The following is a 13,079-nucleotide window of genomic DNA, read 5'->3' as shown; positions in this document are numbered from 1 at the left end:
ACGAAAAAAGTAAGGAAAAGAAAATAAACTCTCGACTACTCTCCTCCAGGTCTGAACAAAAAGCAAGAAAAAAAACTTCAAAGCTTAGCTACTGCTGTAGCCGAATGAAAATATAAAGAAACAATGAAAACGAGTTTAAGCTACTGCTGTAGCCGAATGAAAATGAAAGAAACAATGAAAACTAAATAAAACTGGTTGCCCAGCGTCTGAAAACAAAGGAAAAAAATAACTCCCCCAGCTACTGAACTGTCTTAAACGAAAAAGAAAGAAAAAAAGTCCGCTCTGCTGTAGCCGAGTCCCCCTTAGCATTTCAGCCTTTTTTTCGTTTTATAGCCGTGTGTCTGAAATGAACAGCTTGCCTTCCATGATCCCATGTGATCTCCTGCTGCTCCAGCTTCTAAAACAAAAGAAAGAAGGTAATAAACTCTCTGCTGCTGCATGTGCATGTTCTGTCAAAGCACGTCCGAGTGTCTGCTGCATGTGTGAGTTGCCGAACGAAAAAGGAGGAATAATCTCTGCTGCTCCAGCTGCTGTCTTCAACGTGAGTTTCTTTCTGCATGTGTGAGTTGGTTGCTGTCCTGCATGTGTCCACTGCATGGTGTCCGAATGAGTGTTCTGCTGCTTTTATGGTGTGAGTTTCCTTGCATGGTCCAAATGTGTTCTGTTGCTTGGTGTAGTAGCTGCTGTGAGTATTAGTGCTGTCCGAGTGCTTTGCTGCTTTTAGCATGTGTGAGTTTCCAGCGTGTGTGAGTTTCCAGCGTGTGTGAGCTGGTGTTCTCCTGCTGTAGCAGCTGCAAGTGTGAATGGGTGTTTTTTTTTTTTTTTCTTGCTGCTGTGTCCAACGTGATGAACTGTATGTGTGAATGGTCTGCATGTGTATTGCAGAACTGCATGTGTGCATGCATGTGTGAGCTGGTCTTCTTTCTTTTGCTGTAGCCTCCGTTCCTCTGCTGCTCAACGTGATATGCATGTTTGAGTTTTCTGCTCCAGCCGTCCAAGGGTCTTGTTGCTGCATGTGTTTGCACTTTTCTGCATGTGTGTTGTGTCCAACGTGATGATGCATGTGTGCTCCTGCTGTTGGCTGTCCGAGTGAAGTGCAATTGATCTCTATTAGATGAGATTCTATAAAACCATAATTAACTTCTCAATTTTCTCATAGCAAATATGAGACTTTGATGTGCAAAAATATTGGCATCAATTAATTTGACATTCAATATTAGAATTTGATGCATAATTAAGTGTTCAATCCTTATTTGATAAAATAAATCACTTATTTAAACAACTTAATTATGCAATTCTAACCCTTTATCAGTTTCTATCACCTTCTACCAACCAATGCCTTTTTGCTATTTGTTTCCATTTTGTGTCTTCTTGATTTAACAAACGGTCAAGCTCTAGTTGTAACTATTTTTGTTCTTTTACATTTCCAGGTCCTACACATCTTTGTAACATATTCAATTGGTGGGTCTTCACTCTTATGGCTTCTAATCTCTCTCTATTAAGATTCCTACTCCACTGTTTAAGCTTCCCCTGAGTGAATTCTAATTTGCTCATCATCCTTTCCATCCTACTCCCCAAGCCCATCTGTTTGCTCCATGCTTCAGCTATTGTCTCATTGCAACCCTCCTCCTTGTTCCAACTGGCCTCATACTTGAAAAAATAGTGCCATCTTTGAACTGAGCACCTCTCAATACTACAATTTAACAATATCGGGTTGTGATCAGAACAAATGGTTGGAAGTGTCTCAACTGAATGCACCGAGTACTGGATTTTCCACTCATCATTTGCTATGGCTTTGTCAAGTCTCTCTCTTGTGAATGAATCATCTTCATGTCAGTTGCTCCAGGTGAATTTGTTGCCCATCCATCCCAGATCATACAATTTCCCTTCCTCCATTCTATTCCCAAACAAACTCATAAGATTCTCACTCTTGGGATTCCCCCCCTCTTTTTCATCATTGTAGAGCACTTAATTAAAATCCCCTATAACTCCCCACCCGCCAATCTCAGGCTTGAATGATGATAATAAATCCCAAGTCTTGCTTCTCAAGTTTGAAGCTGGATGACCATACAAACAAGACAGTAACCATATTTTGTTGTTTGATTCATCAATTACTCACACATTAATATGATGCTTGGAATAATTGATTAGTTCTATAAGCCTCTCCCCCTTCCACAGAAGCATAAGTCCTCCACTTCTTCCTATTGCATCTACCACTATGTAGCCATGAAAACTGAATCTCTTTGCTATCCTATTAGCTTTTGTGTATGATAATTTGGTCTCCATTAAAAAGACCACTTCGGGCTTTTTTCCTTAACCAACAAGCCAAGGCTTTGGACTGTTCGAGGGTTTCCAAGCCCCCGACAGTTCCAACTTAGGATTCTCTAATCCCTGGTGGGGCTGCCTTACAGCTTCTACCATCTCCATTGGGAGGACATCCTCCACTGGTTTACCATTCCACAAGCTTTTCTTATGTTTTTTCAGGGGACTAGAGTTTTCCATTCTTACCTTTGCTAACCGCTTTTCCCCTTGGGAACGGGTAACAACTGATGAAGAGGCTAGTTGCTTCAAATCTCAGGCTTGCCTCTTCCATCTTTGACCTTCTCTTTGTCTTTGTGTAGCCTGAAGTGTACAAATGACTCTGTCATCCCCTTTGGCAAATGAACTAGCTATTGAAGTAGATAGCACCTAGCCTTTGGGCTTTGAGAATGAGAGGTTTTTAACTGGATCTCTCTCAAGCCCATGTTCACAACCCGGCCCAATTTCTTTTTTTTCTTGCAGTTTGTCTTCCTGTCCACTTCTTTCCTGCTGTTGTCCCTCCTTCACTTTATCCCCCATACTAGGTTGGTGCACATCGACCAAAGTTGACATACCTTCCTCTGACACCGCTGTACTTCGTACTGTTTCCCTTTCAGCTAGACGGCTTCCATTTTTTACAGTCATTGGAATCTGTGTGTGGGAAGAGGTGGGTGACGAATGCCTGTTTCTTCCACTGACTTGTCGTCCTTCTTCATCGCTACCCTTGCTGCCTTCCATCTCAGCCTAACCACTATCTCCCCTTGTGAGATGCCCCTCCCTTCCTCTATCAAGTCTATAAGAAATTGAGCTGTGCCTTGAAAAGCCCTCCGCCCCAAGCCAGGACCCAAACTGAGGCTTTAGCTCTAACTCAACTTCTTGGCCATCGGACTTAGCCAGACAACCCATCTCCCTATGAAGAATCCACCCGCATTTGAAACAGATTTTGGGTAATTTTCAAAATGGAAGTGAACCCAGTGCTTTGATTGCTCTACGTTGATGAAACGACCCCTCGGGATAGCCTTGTTCAAAGCTAACTCTAGTTTCACCCTTAGCCTTGTTCCTCTCAAAAGAGATAGTCTCCTCTCTAGAGGGAGTTTCGACAAACTCTTGAGTTGGTGAGCTACAATCTCGTTGGTTTCTTCCAAGCTTTGGACAAACCACGTCGAGAGGCTAGAAAAGCAGGACGAAAGGGTTAGAGGAACAATGGAGAAAGTTTAAACTGACAGAGAAGGAAGAAGAGGTAGTGGAGGTGGTTTGAAACGGAAAGGATGAGATAGAACGAAAGGGTGAAAAAATCCTGATAGGAAAAGTTTGTTCCGATCGAATAGTGGGCAAGACCTTGATTAGCAACACCATGGAAAAAATATGGAGAATAAGCAAAAGGGCAAACTTTCAAGAAGTGGAGAAGAACACGTTTGTAATCACTTTTAAGACATACGCAAACATGTACAGAATCCTCGAAGGGAAGCCATGGTCTTTCGACTCTTCTCTATTTATACTGGTTCCTTACGATGGAAAGAAATGTCCAAGGAATATAGCATTCGACACAGGGAAACCTTATGGATGCAAATCCATAATCTACCACTGGGATGCATGTTAATGGATTGGGGAAATCAGATAGAAAGTCAGTGGGCAGGGTCATTGAGGTAGACATAGAGGTTACTGCTCTTATATGTAGAGCATCAGTAACAAACTTAATATCTCTATTACAACCTGTTATAGCAGGTACCCTAAACAACAACCAATAATAAAAGGATGTAAACTAGGAATAAACTGGAAATAAGCAGCAGCTATACTCTATGTTGTTTAGCCCATTTATTATTTCCTTACGCCCAACTCTAATCCTCAAAGCCCATGTAAAGCCCAACCCCATACTTCCAAAGGTCACTACAAAACATTCATCCTCATCCTTTGCACTGTATGTGACAGTTTGTATGAAATGGCATCATTGTTATTGTTATTGTTATTGTTTTCTTTTCTTTCCTTTTTTTTTAAAAAAAAAATTATTGGGGGCAAATCTAAGTTTTTATCCCAATTATGTATACAGTAAGTGATATAAAAATAGTTTTATCCTAAAATTTAAAAACCAAGGGGTCATAGCCTCCACGTGATCCTCTGGTTGTCCTCCTTTTTTTTTTTTTTTTTAAACATACTAATTTTATTATATAACAAAATAGCTAGATTAGATCCTACTTCCTACGAATTCATGTGATGACTTCCTACGAATTCTAAGATTGCCATGTTAGACAAAAATGCCCTTGCCATATATGTTGATCCAACCAAGGTGCTGTGGTGTCCTTGGCCTTGATAACGTGCCCGACAAGGTTTGTGGTGCCAGCCAATCAGCAACACCCCACTCACTACAAGGAAAAAGCGTGCGTTCATACAATAAGCACAGGCATAATAAATTGCTCTGGAATATGTAAGGGAATTAGTGTGAGACTCATGCAAATAAATGTACCAAAGATTTGTACAAATAAAATCCTCCATTAAAAATAATATACATATGTCATTATCACTTCCTCAAAGACAATATTATATAATTTCATTAGTTCATCACTTACAACAACACATAATGAACCACACATAATTTCATTATATAATACACGAACCACATCACGAATACACGATGCATATCCACACTTACTCCCCAAGTCACAATCGCGAACACACATTCACAAGTGTAGCCACATGACTTCATAACCTTTACCATTGTCTCCCTTGCACCATAAAGTCCAACACCACAACACAATCACATACCTAATATCGGCACTTCACACAAAAAAAAAAAAAAAATTGCATTAAATAGGATACATGAAAAATACATGAAACATTCACGAGATCATTCAAAAATTTTCAAGCAAGATTGTGGTCCATATGCATGCATTTGACCTAGAAGATATAGTCTGCTACATAATTTAAAAAAAAAAAATCTTTCTAGTTAAACAAAATAAATGCTATAAAATAAAATCTAGAATAAAGTGACAAAATAAAGTATGTACAAAACTCTTACATTCTTTTGTGTACCAGCATTTAGCTTTTGAAAATGCTCTCAATGATGTGGAGCATCCTCTATTACACCTTCCACAAACTGGTACCCAACCTCCCATATGCACTCCTGAGGCTGCTTCTGGTCGAGTCCCAGTCCGCCAAACAAAATTTTGAGGCAAACAAGAACTACTCCCTTTGCCAGTAAAACTCTGCCTCTTCTGACTTGGAGGGGAGCTTATGCTCAAACTAATCTCACTCTCTGCAAGAGTGGCCAAATAAACTAATCTTTGAAAATTTGAAATTTAGTGGAAAACTACCATTCTACGTATATCTGGTCACAGACCTTCCTAGAAACGCTAGGCCTGCATCTCCTCCGTCTCAATAAGGTGAGTAGCAAATCGCCCAAGCTCCATAAATCTCTAGACATACTGTTCCATAGTCATGTTTCCTTGAACCAAGCTACTAAACTCTCTTGCCTTTTGCCGCCTTATGGAAGCGGGAAATTAACAATCATTAATTTTTTTTTTTTGAAGCACTGTCAGGTCACAGCGGCAAAGGACCCCAACTCCGCCACTAACATTTTCCTTTTTGTCTCCCACCATTCAGCAGCAATACCTTGCAACAAATAACTTGCAGACAACACTTGTTGTGCCTCAGTGCAACCATAGACTTCAAATGTCCTTTCCAAAAGGGGAATTCTAAAAGGTGAGGAGTAGCTCTGCTCCAAATACGGACACAGTTGTTGTGGAGGATTTTGAAAGTGATAAGGAAGAGGATGAGGTGATTTGCAGGAACAGTTTTGCAATATTGTCGGAAGATGAAATTGAAATTGTAAAGGAAACACAAAAGGATTATCATTCGGACCCAGGGACAATACCACAAAGTGAACAGGGAATACAAAACTCAGATGACATGCTGGTGAGGAAATCTAGAAGGGCTAAAGCCCAACCAAAACAATTGAAGTTATGATTGAGAAAATTATAGTGTGGAACATTAGGGGGCTAGGCACATCGAAAAGAAGACTAAGAAAGATGGTGAGAAAATATGAGGTATCGGTTTTGGTTGTTTCGGAGCCTTTCCAGGAGGACTCAAAACTCCATAAGTGGGCAGTAAGCTTACAGTTCCCCAAGTATTGCTCCAATGTAGAAGTAGGTGGATCTACTTTCCTGCACGAAAGTGGATTCTCTTCTCTCATGAATGACAGGGTTCTCTATGCTAAAAAGCATTGGGCCATTCACAGGAGAGCAAAGTAGAGAGAGAGAGAGAGAGAGAGAGAGAGAGAGAGAGAGAGAGAGAGAGAGAGAGAGTTACTAGTTTGGTGGCGCCGATGATGACGCACCGTGGGAAGGGGCACCATGGGCAGTTTAGGCGGTAGAGACATAGAGCAGATTGTAGGGTATCGGGTTGGGGGGGGGGGGGAAGAAGAAAAAGGGGATCTATATATACCTAGCTTTCTTTCCTATTACGGCAAAAAAAATCGTTGCAAGCACAGACAGTGTAATATTATTATTGCTTCAAATGAACATCGCCGTTAAAGCTAAGTAAAATGCAGCAACAACTAGTCTCAGTCACAATTGTTTGCGGCGATCCAACTTATGTCACAAAAAATGGTCTCTAGCGTCATGACCCTGAGCGCCATAACAAAATGGACTTCCATTTGTTTTTGTGACAAACTCTTACGACGCCGGTAAATTTTTAGACGCAAAAGGTGATTTATGTTGTAGTGTGACCTGGGTGTTTCAAGCCTATCACACAATGAAGAGGCCCATCAACCCAACTCAGGCTCACTGCATGGAAATCACACACGTACCTGGAAGAAGAGAGCTTGACTTGCAAGTATGCCTCCTCAATATGTTCTTATTTCAACTAGTAGGAAGAGAGAGTTTGTTGAGAATGGTTGTGGGATCACTAGGAGTCGTACTCTGAAGAAACTAAAGATTAGTAATTTTGTTCAAATTGTTTTGAATTGGGGGGGGGGGGGGATGGGCAAGGTAGAAAATCATCTATGAAGAGATCGGTAGTGGCTGTGCAACACCCCTGCCGGGAGCCATGATTCTTCTTAGTTGGAATTCCTAAGGGCTTGACCCATGGGCATTTCATGTCCTTCGTGACTTGGTTAGAAGGGAAGTTCCTAAGGTCTTATTTCTGCAAGAAACGAGGCTTGTTGATAAGATTATGGAAAAAAAAAGGAAATTGGGTTTTGAAAATGGTTTGGCAGGGTTGTTGGAATGATGGAATCGCTACGTACATACTTGTCCTTCTTTTTTTTTCTCCCTTCTCATTTATTTATTTTTAATATGTGATTAGCATGAACATAACACATGTGTACTCTAAATTTCTAATTTAATAAAGGGAATACTTGATAGACATTCTATTGAACACTCCTCCATAAACAGACTCTTAGAGTCTACATGCTTTCATAAAAAACATAATTGTTCTAGTTAGGGAGAGACTCCATCTCTATCATACGTACAAGAAGGTACTAAGTCAATATATTAGGGTTACCATCACCCCACCATAACAGTTATGCCATTCCAAATTTATACATGGTTTAAAGTCAAACTTGACAAAATGTCCCGACAAGGGACTCATCCCAACATAAAACATAACATCCATAAACATAACACATCATTCATGTAAATTCAAACCAACAAGGAAGAAACTAAACGTCTGCCTCTCCCTCTGCAGTAATGCCCTGCTCTCCAGCCTTTTCCTCATTACCTGGACGTTTAAAACATAAACACAAAGTGAGTCTAATACTCAGTAAGCATTACACCATGTCATTAACGTAGTAATCATCTCTTCTTTTTCTTTTGAAAACATGCATACATAAACATTTAAACAGTACTTTCATGCATAACATTTAAACAATACTTTCATGCATAAATAATTAAATAGTACTTTCATGCATAAACATTTAAACAGTACTTTCATGCATAACAATTAAGAGTTTAGTCATGCTTTCATGCACATGCTTACTTCATACTTTCATGCGTACATTTAAATCATACTTTCATGCATACATATACACCATACTTTCATGCATATATATACATCATACTTTCATGCATATGTTTAACTCATACTTTCATGCATATATATACATCATACTTTCATGCATACATTTAACTCATACTTTCATGCATACATTTACATCATAGTTTCATGCATACGTTTACTTTCATCTTTCACTTTCATTTGGCCGGTACACACTATTATTCCCCGTGTGTAAGGGTTAGTGGTCTTTTGGACCTGATTCCGCCCGGGTGCAGCATTGGGTGCACTACCAATACTACTTACTCGGCATTGCAATCTGCCCAGTCCTTTGGTACCATCATTCATTTATCAATCATGGCCATTAAGTAGTTTCATACATTAAACATTCATTTCCTTTTAGTCCTTCATTCTTTCATTTAGTCATTTACTTTTCAGTCATTTTCATTTAACAGTTCATTCATGGAAAAACGTCATTTAAAAGAATGAGCTTAAACATCATTTTTCATGCAGTTACGTATTTTCATAACTTAACCTTCTTTCCATTCCTTTTTTTTTTTTTTTTTCAGTTAAGCATTTTCATTATCTTTTCTTAGTCCAATTTGTGATACCCCGTTTTTACGTGTATTTTTACTGAAAGAATATTTTAATTTAATTAATATAATAGTTCTTTTATTTTAAATTATCGGATTTTAATTGGATTTTAATTGTTGTTGAATTTAAATTGCTGTTTAATTTATTTTAGCTTGTCTTTGGATTTAAAATTAAATAGTTTGTTTTTACTAGTTAATTATTATATTTTAGCTTTACGTTGTGTTTAAAATATTTTCTTAGTTTTATTGCTTTTAAACTTTTTTTTCGTTGGATCAGTTGTTGGACTCCAGAAGTGAGGATTGGACCTCATTTCTTTTCTTTTCTTTTTCTTTTTCCCTTTTTCCTTTTCTTTTCTTCTTTTCTTTCTTTTCTTCTTTTTTTCTTCTTCTTTTTCTTCCCGTTTTCCCCCTCTCCCTGTGCGCAGCTCCTCTCTTTACTCCTTCCCATTGCCGCCACTTTGACCGGCCAGTTCTTCACCGTCCGGCCACCGTTTAGTGCACCACCACCACCATTCTCTTCCCCTTCCACCATAGATGATCCCCACCAATTTTCAGAGCCATCGGACCAGCCGTTAGCCTTCGAGAGCTGCCGGAAGTCACTACACCTGCTCTATTTTTGCCCCTGTTGCCGGTTGCTTTCGCAGCCCAGAACTGCCGCTCGCCGGCGGCGTGGCCTACACCACCCACCCAGTTTTCTTCCCCTCTCACCGATGAACACCCCCACCAAGTTTCACCTCCATCCGAGCCACCGTTAGCCGCCATGAGCTCCTCTAAGCCATACAGTTTTTCACCGTTTTCGGTGCCGTCGCACCACCTCCGGCCACCATCTTTTCACAGCTTCTTCCCCTACCTCTTACCGACCTAAACTACCCATTTCCAGCCTCGATCCGTTGCCGGAACAGCTCCCATGAGCTCAACTCCGTTCAGCCCCTTTTTGGCCTTCAACCGCCATTTCCACCACCACCCACAGCCAAAACTCATTTTCCTTAGCTTTATAAATATCTCAAGGCCATTCCCTATCAATCCCGAGCCTTGGTTTGTCCCCGTTTAAAAGTGGATATTTTACAACCCACGACCATAGTGTAAATTACACTGTTACATTGCTTTTCCTCCACCGTTTGCAACGCCGCGAGCTCTCAAAAAATACTATATAGCGCTGTAAGTATTTTTTAAACTCTACTTTTAGATTTAAATATATTTTGCTCTTATAATAAATTATTGCTGCTGGTTGGTTGATTCCGGACTGAGTCCGAGGAGTTCGGGGGTCGGATGGATTGAGGACGGAGTGCTTGGTTTTGGTTGTTTGTGATTGCTTGATTTATTTGAGCCATGAGGCGTGAGTTGCATTTTGTGTATATGTGCATTTTATTTATTTGAGAAAATCCCGTTTTATTGGCGTAAATGGTTTTTGGGTGTGTGTGTTACACGAGCCCAAGTCGGGATGGGTTATTATCTCGGTGGAGCTCCTCTGGTCAATCGGGAGTGGATAATACTGAGTGACATCCCCTGGGTTGTTGCAGGGCGACGACCGGATCGCATGATACGGTAACGCTGTCGTGTCGACTTCGTGGTCCCTAGAGTGGCGGGGACTAGAGGATGGCCTGGCCAGGTATGCGCGAGGCGTGAGTCTGGGCATCGCTCGTTTAAGTGTCACATGCGTAGTCGTTACCTGCGGTGTGGCACAGAGCCAGGGTATGCGGGTGATCCCTAGGGGAGATCATGATGCATGCATAACCGGATTGTTTTTATGGTTTTCGGATGTGGGCCATTTTCTGGAAAAATGGCGATGCTTGGTTTCCGAGGTTTTTGATCCATTTTCTGGGAAAATGGTGGTTTGGGCCATTATCTGGGATAATGGCGAGGCTTGGTTTTAAGGATATGTTTTTTGTGGGCCAAATGGGTTTTTGGCGTGCGTGTAAAAATCATGTTTTATGGCGCATGTGCATTGGTTTTTATTTCATGCATATTGTTTGAGTTTTATATGTTTTTATCTAGTGGTGTTTGGAGTTTACTTACCTGCGGCACCATTTTTGGTACCGTAGATTTTGGTGCAGAGTACGAGGAGGAGGAGGAGGTTGAGCCTGAGGATGCGACTCCGCTGGAGTTCTAAGTTGGTTTATGTTTTGTATTTGGCTTTTGAACTATATTTGTGTTATGTAATATTTTATTTATGTATGTTTTAAACAGCTTGTATTATATTAAGAAAAATTCTGGTACTTAGTTATATGACTTTCGTTATCCGCTGCGTTTCCTTTTGCACATTTGTTGCTCTTACACACACTTGGCACTCATCTTAGGGTGGTGACCCGGGTTGTCATCATCCAGACGTCTCGATTTCCCCGTGTCCATGCGTGGGCATTTGGGGGCGTCACACAATTCATATGCATTTATTTTTGAAAATAGCATTTCATGTCATGCTACGTATAAATAAGACGTTAATACTTTGAGAGAGCATGTATGAAAATCTCATGACTTAACATCTATGTGCATGCATTACCTTATACACATACAAACAATTATAATCGATAAGGTGCTTAAGAGGGGCTATCAACAAAGGCTTGTACATAATATATACATTTACAATTTCTTTACAATAACATTTGAAGAGAGAGACATTCTTTCATAAGAGAACTTTGTGTGTAAGAAGCATGGTCATAGCTACTTACCTTGATGCTTCTCGATACTTCCAATCGTCAATGTAAGTTCTATTCCATTAAATAACATAAGTGTGTTAATACTTATACAATATTTCTTTAGCCCTCCCTTTAAAAGAGAAGCCACGATATTAAAATCTAATGTCCTTTCTACCCTTATCGTTGTCTTAATTAACTAATCTCTCATCTAACCTTTACAATAATAACATAAGAAAATCATTAACCTAGTTAACACATATTATTTAGTTAGTTAAGTATAACATAGAAAATAACTAGAATAGCCCATTAAGTGGTTCAAATCCTTAACCTCAAAGTTTATAATTAAATCATTTAACACCCGTTTTAAAATAAGTTTATACGATTACATATAATCCAAATAATTTAACACTTTTAACCTCCCAAGGAAGAGAACATAACATCACTTTCAAAATAAACTCTCTATACAAATACTCATACCAAATTCATTCCAAGAATCATTTAAGACATTAAATAAGTTCATTTATTAAAAACTCTCATTTATTTCAAATATACATAAAAGCAACACACCAACAAAATCTCCTTATATATTTGGTTACCCAAAGCAGTCCATAAATATATATATATATATATATATATGAAAGTCACCACAAAACACAGCCCATACATAATTCGGTTACTTAAAACAGTGCATATATATATATATATATACAAAACGCAACATCAAAACAATCCCATATATGTATTTAATCACTTAAAACAGAGTATATATATGTATATACAAAACACAATAGCAAAATAGCCCCATATATGCATTTAATCACTTAAAACAGAGTATATATATATACAAAGCACAACATCAAGACAGCCCCATATAGGAGTATATACATGAAACACAACCTCAAAACAGCCTTATATATTTATATACATGAAACACAACCTCAAAACAGCCTTATATACACTCAGCTAAGCAAAACAGAACACGTACACACACACACACACACACACACACATATATATATACCAAATCACAGCATAAAGAGATGGGAAAACAAAACTGGACACAAATACTACACATGGTTCGGTTGGCCTCAACAATACCTCAAAACCAGTTACATATATACAAGATAATTCATATATTTCAAAACCCATATATTCTTCATACTAAGAAATGAGTTAAGAACCTCTTACCCCCAACTTCTTCACTTCTTGGAAGATGAAAGCAACTTGGAAATCCCAACTATGAGCAAAACTCAAAATGGTATGAAGGAGAGATATATGGTACGGTTTGGGAAAAATAATTTTTTTTTCTTCCTTTTGGGAATCACACAATTTGAATAATGGAAAGAACCTTAGTTTTCTCTTGAATTAGAAGATGAAGGAAGAAGGAGAGGAAATGAGAGTATGCATCAGTTCGAGGAAGTGAGAAAGTTTTCCTTGGCTTAAAGAAACCGACGGATTGAAGAGAGGATAAAGACTTAGTCAAACTTCTTTTGGATTGAGAGGAAAGGGACGGATTGGATAAGTATAAGGGAATTGATTACTTCACCTACCCTTGACTCAAGACCAAAGG

General features: G+C 39.2%; 1 long non-coding RNA gene across 2 annotated transcripts; it reads right to left on the bottom strand.

The window, feature by feature from the left end:
* Nucleotides 1-7,666: 7,666 nt before the first annotated feature.
* LOC122315250 lies at nucleotides 7,667-13,079 on the bottom strand. Of its 2 annotated transcripts, XR_006243976.1 has the most exons (3): nucleotides 12,698-13,047; nucleotides 11,543-11,581; nucleotides 7,667-8,010 (listed from the first exon to the last, which is right to left on the bottom strand). It is a non-coding gene; the product is annotated as an uncharacterized LOC122315250 (long non-coding RNA). The 2 variants fall into 2 exon arrangements; XR_006243975.1 differs by lacking the exon at nucleotides 11,543-11,581 and having other exon boundaries at nucleotides 7,751-8,010; nucleotides 12,698-13,079.

This window comes from Carya illinoinensis, chromosome 7 (assembly GCF_018687715.1).
Source record: "Carya illinoinensis cultivar Pawnee chromosome 7, C.illinoinensisPawnee_v1, whole genome shotgun sequence".
Taxonomy (NCBI): Eukaryota; Viridiplantae; Streptophyta; class Magnoliopsida; order Fagales; family Juglandaceae; genus Carya; species Carya illinoinensis.
This window is presented reverse-complemented; position numbering and strand designations above follow the sequence as displayed.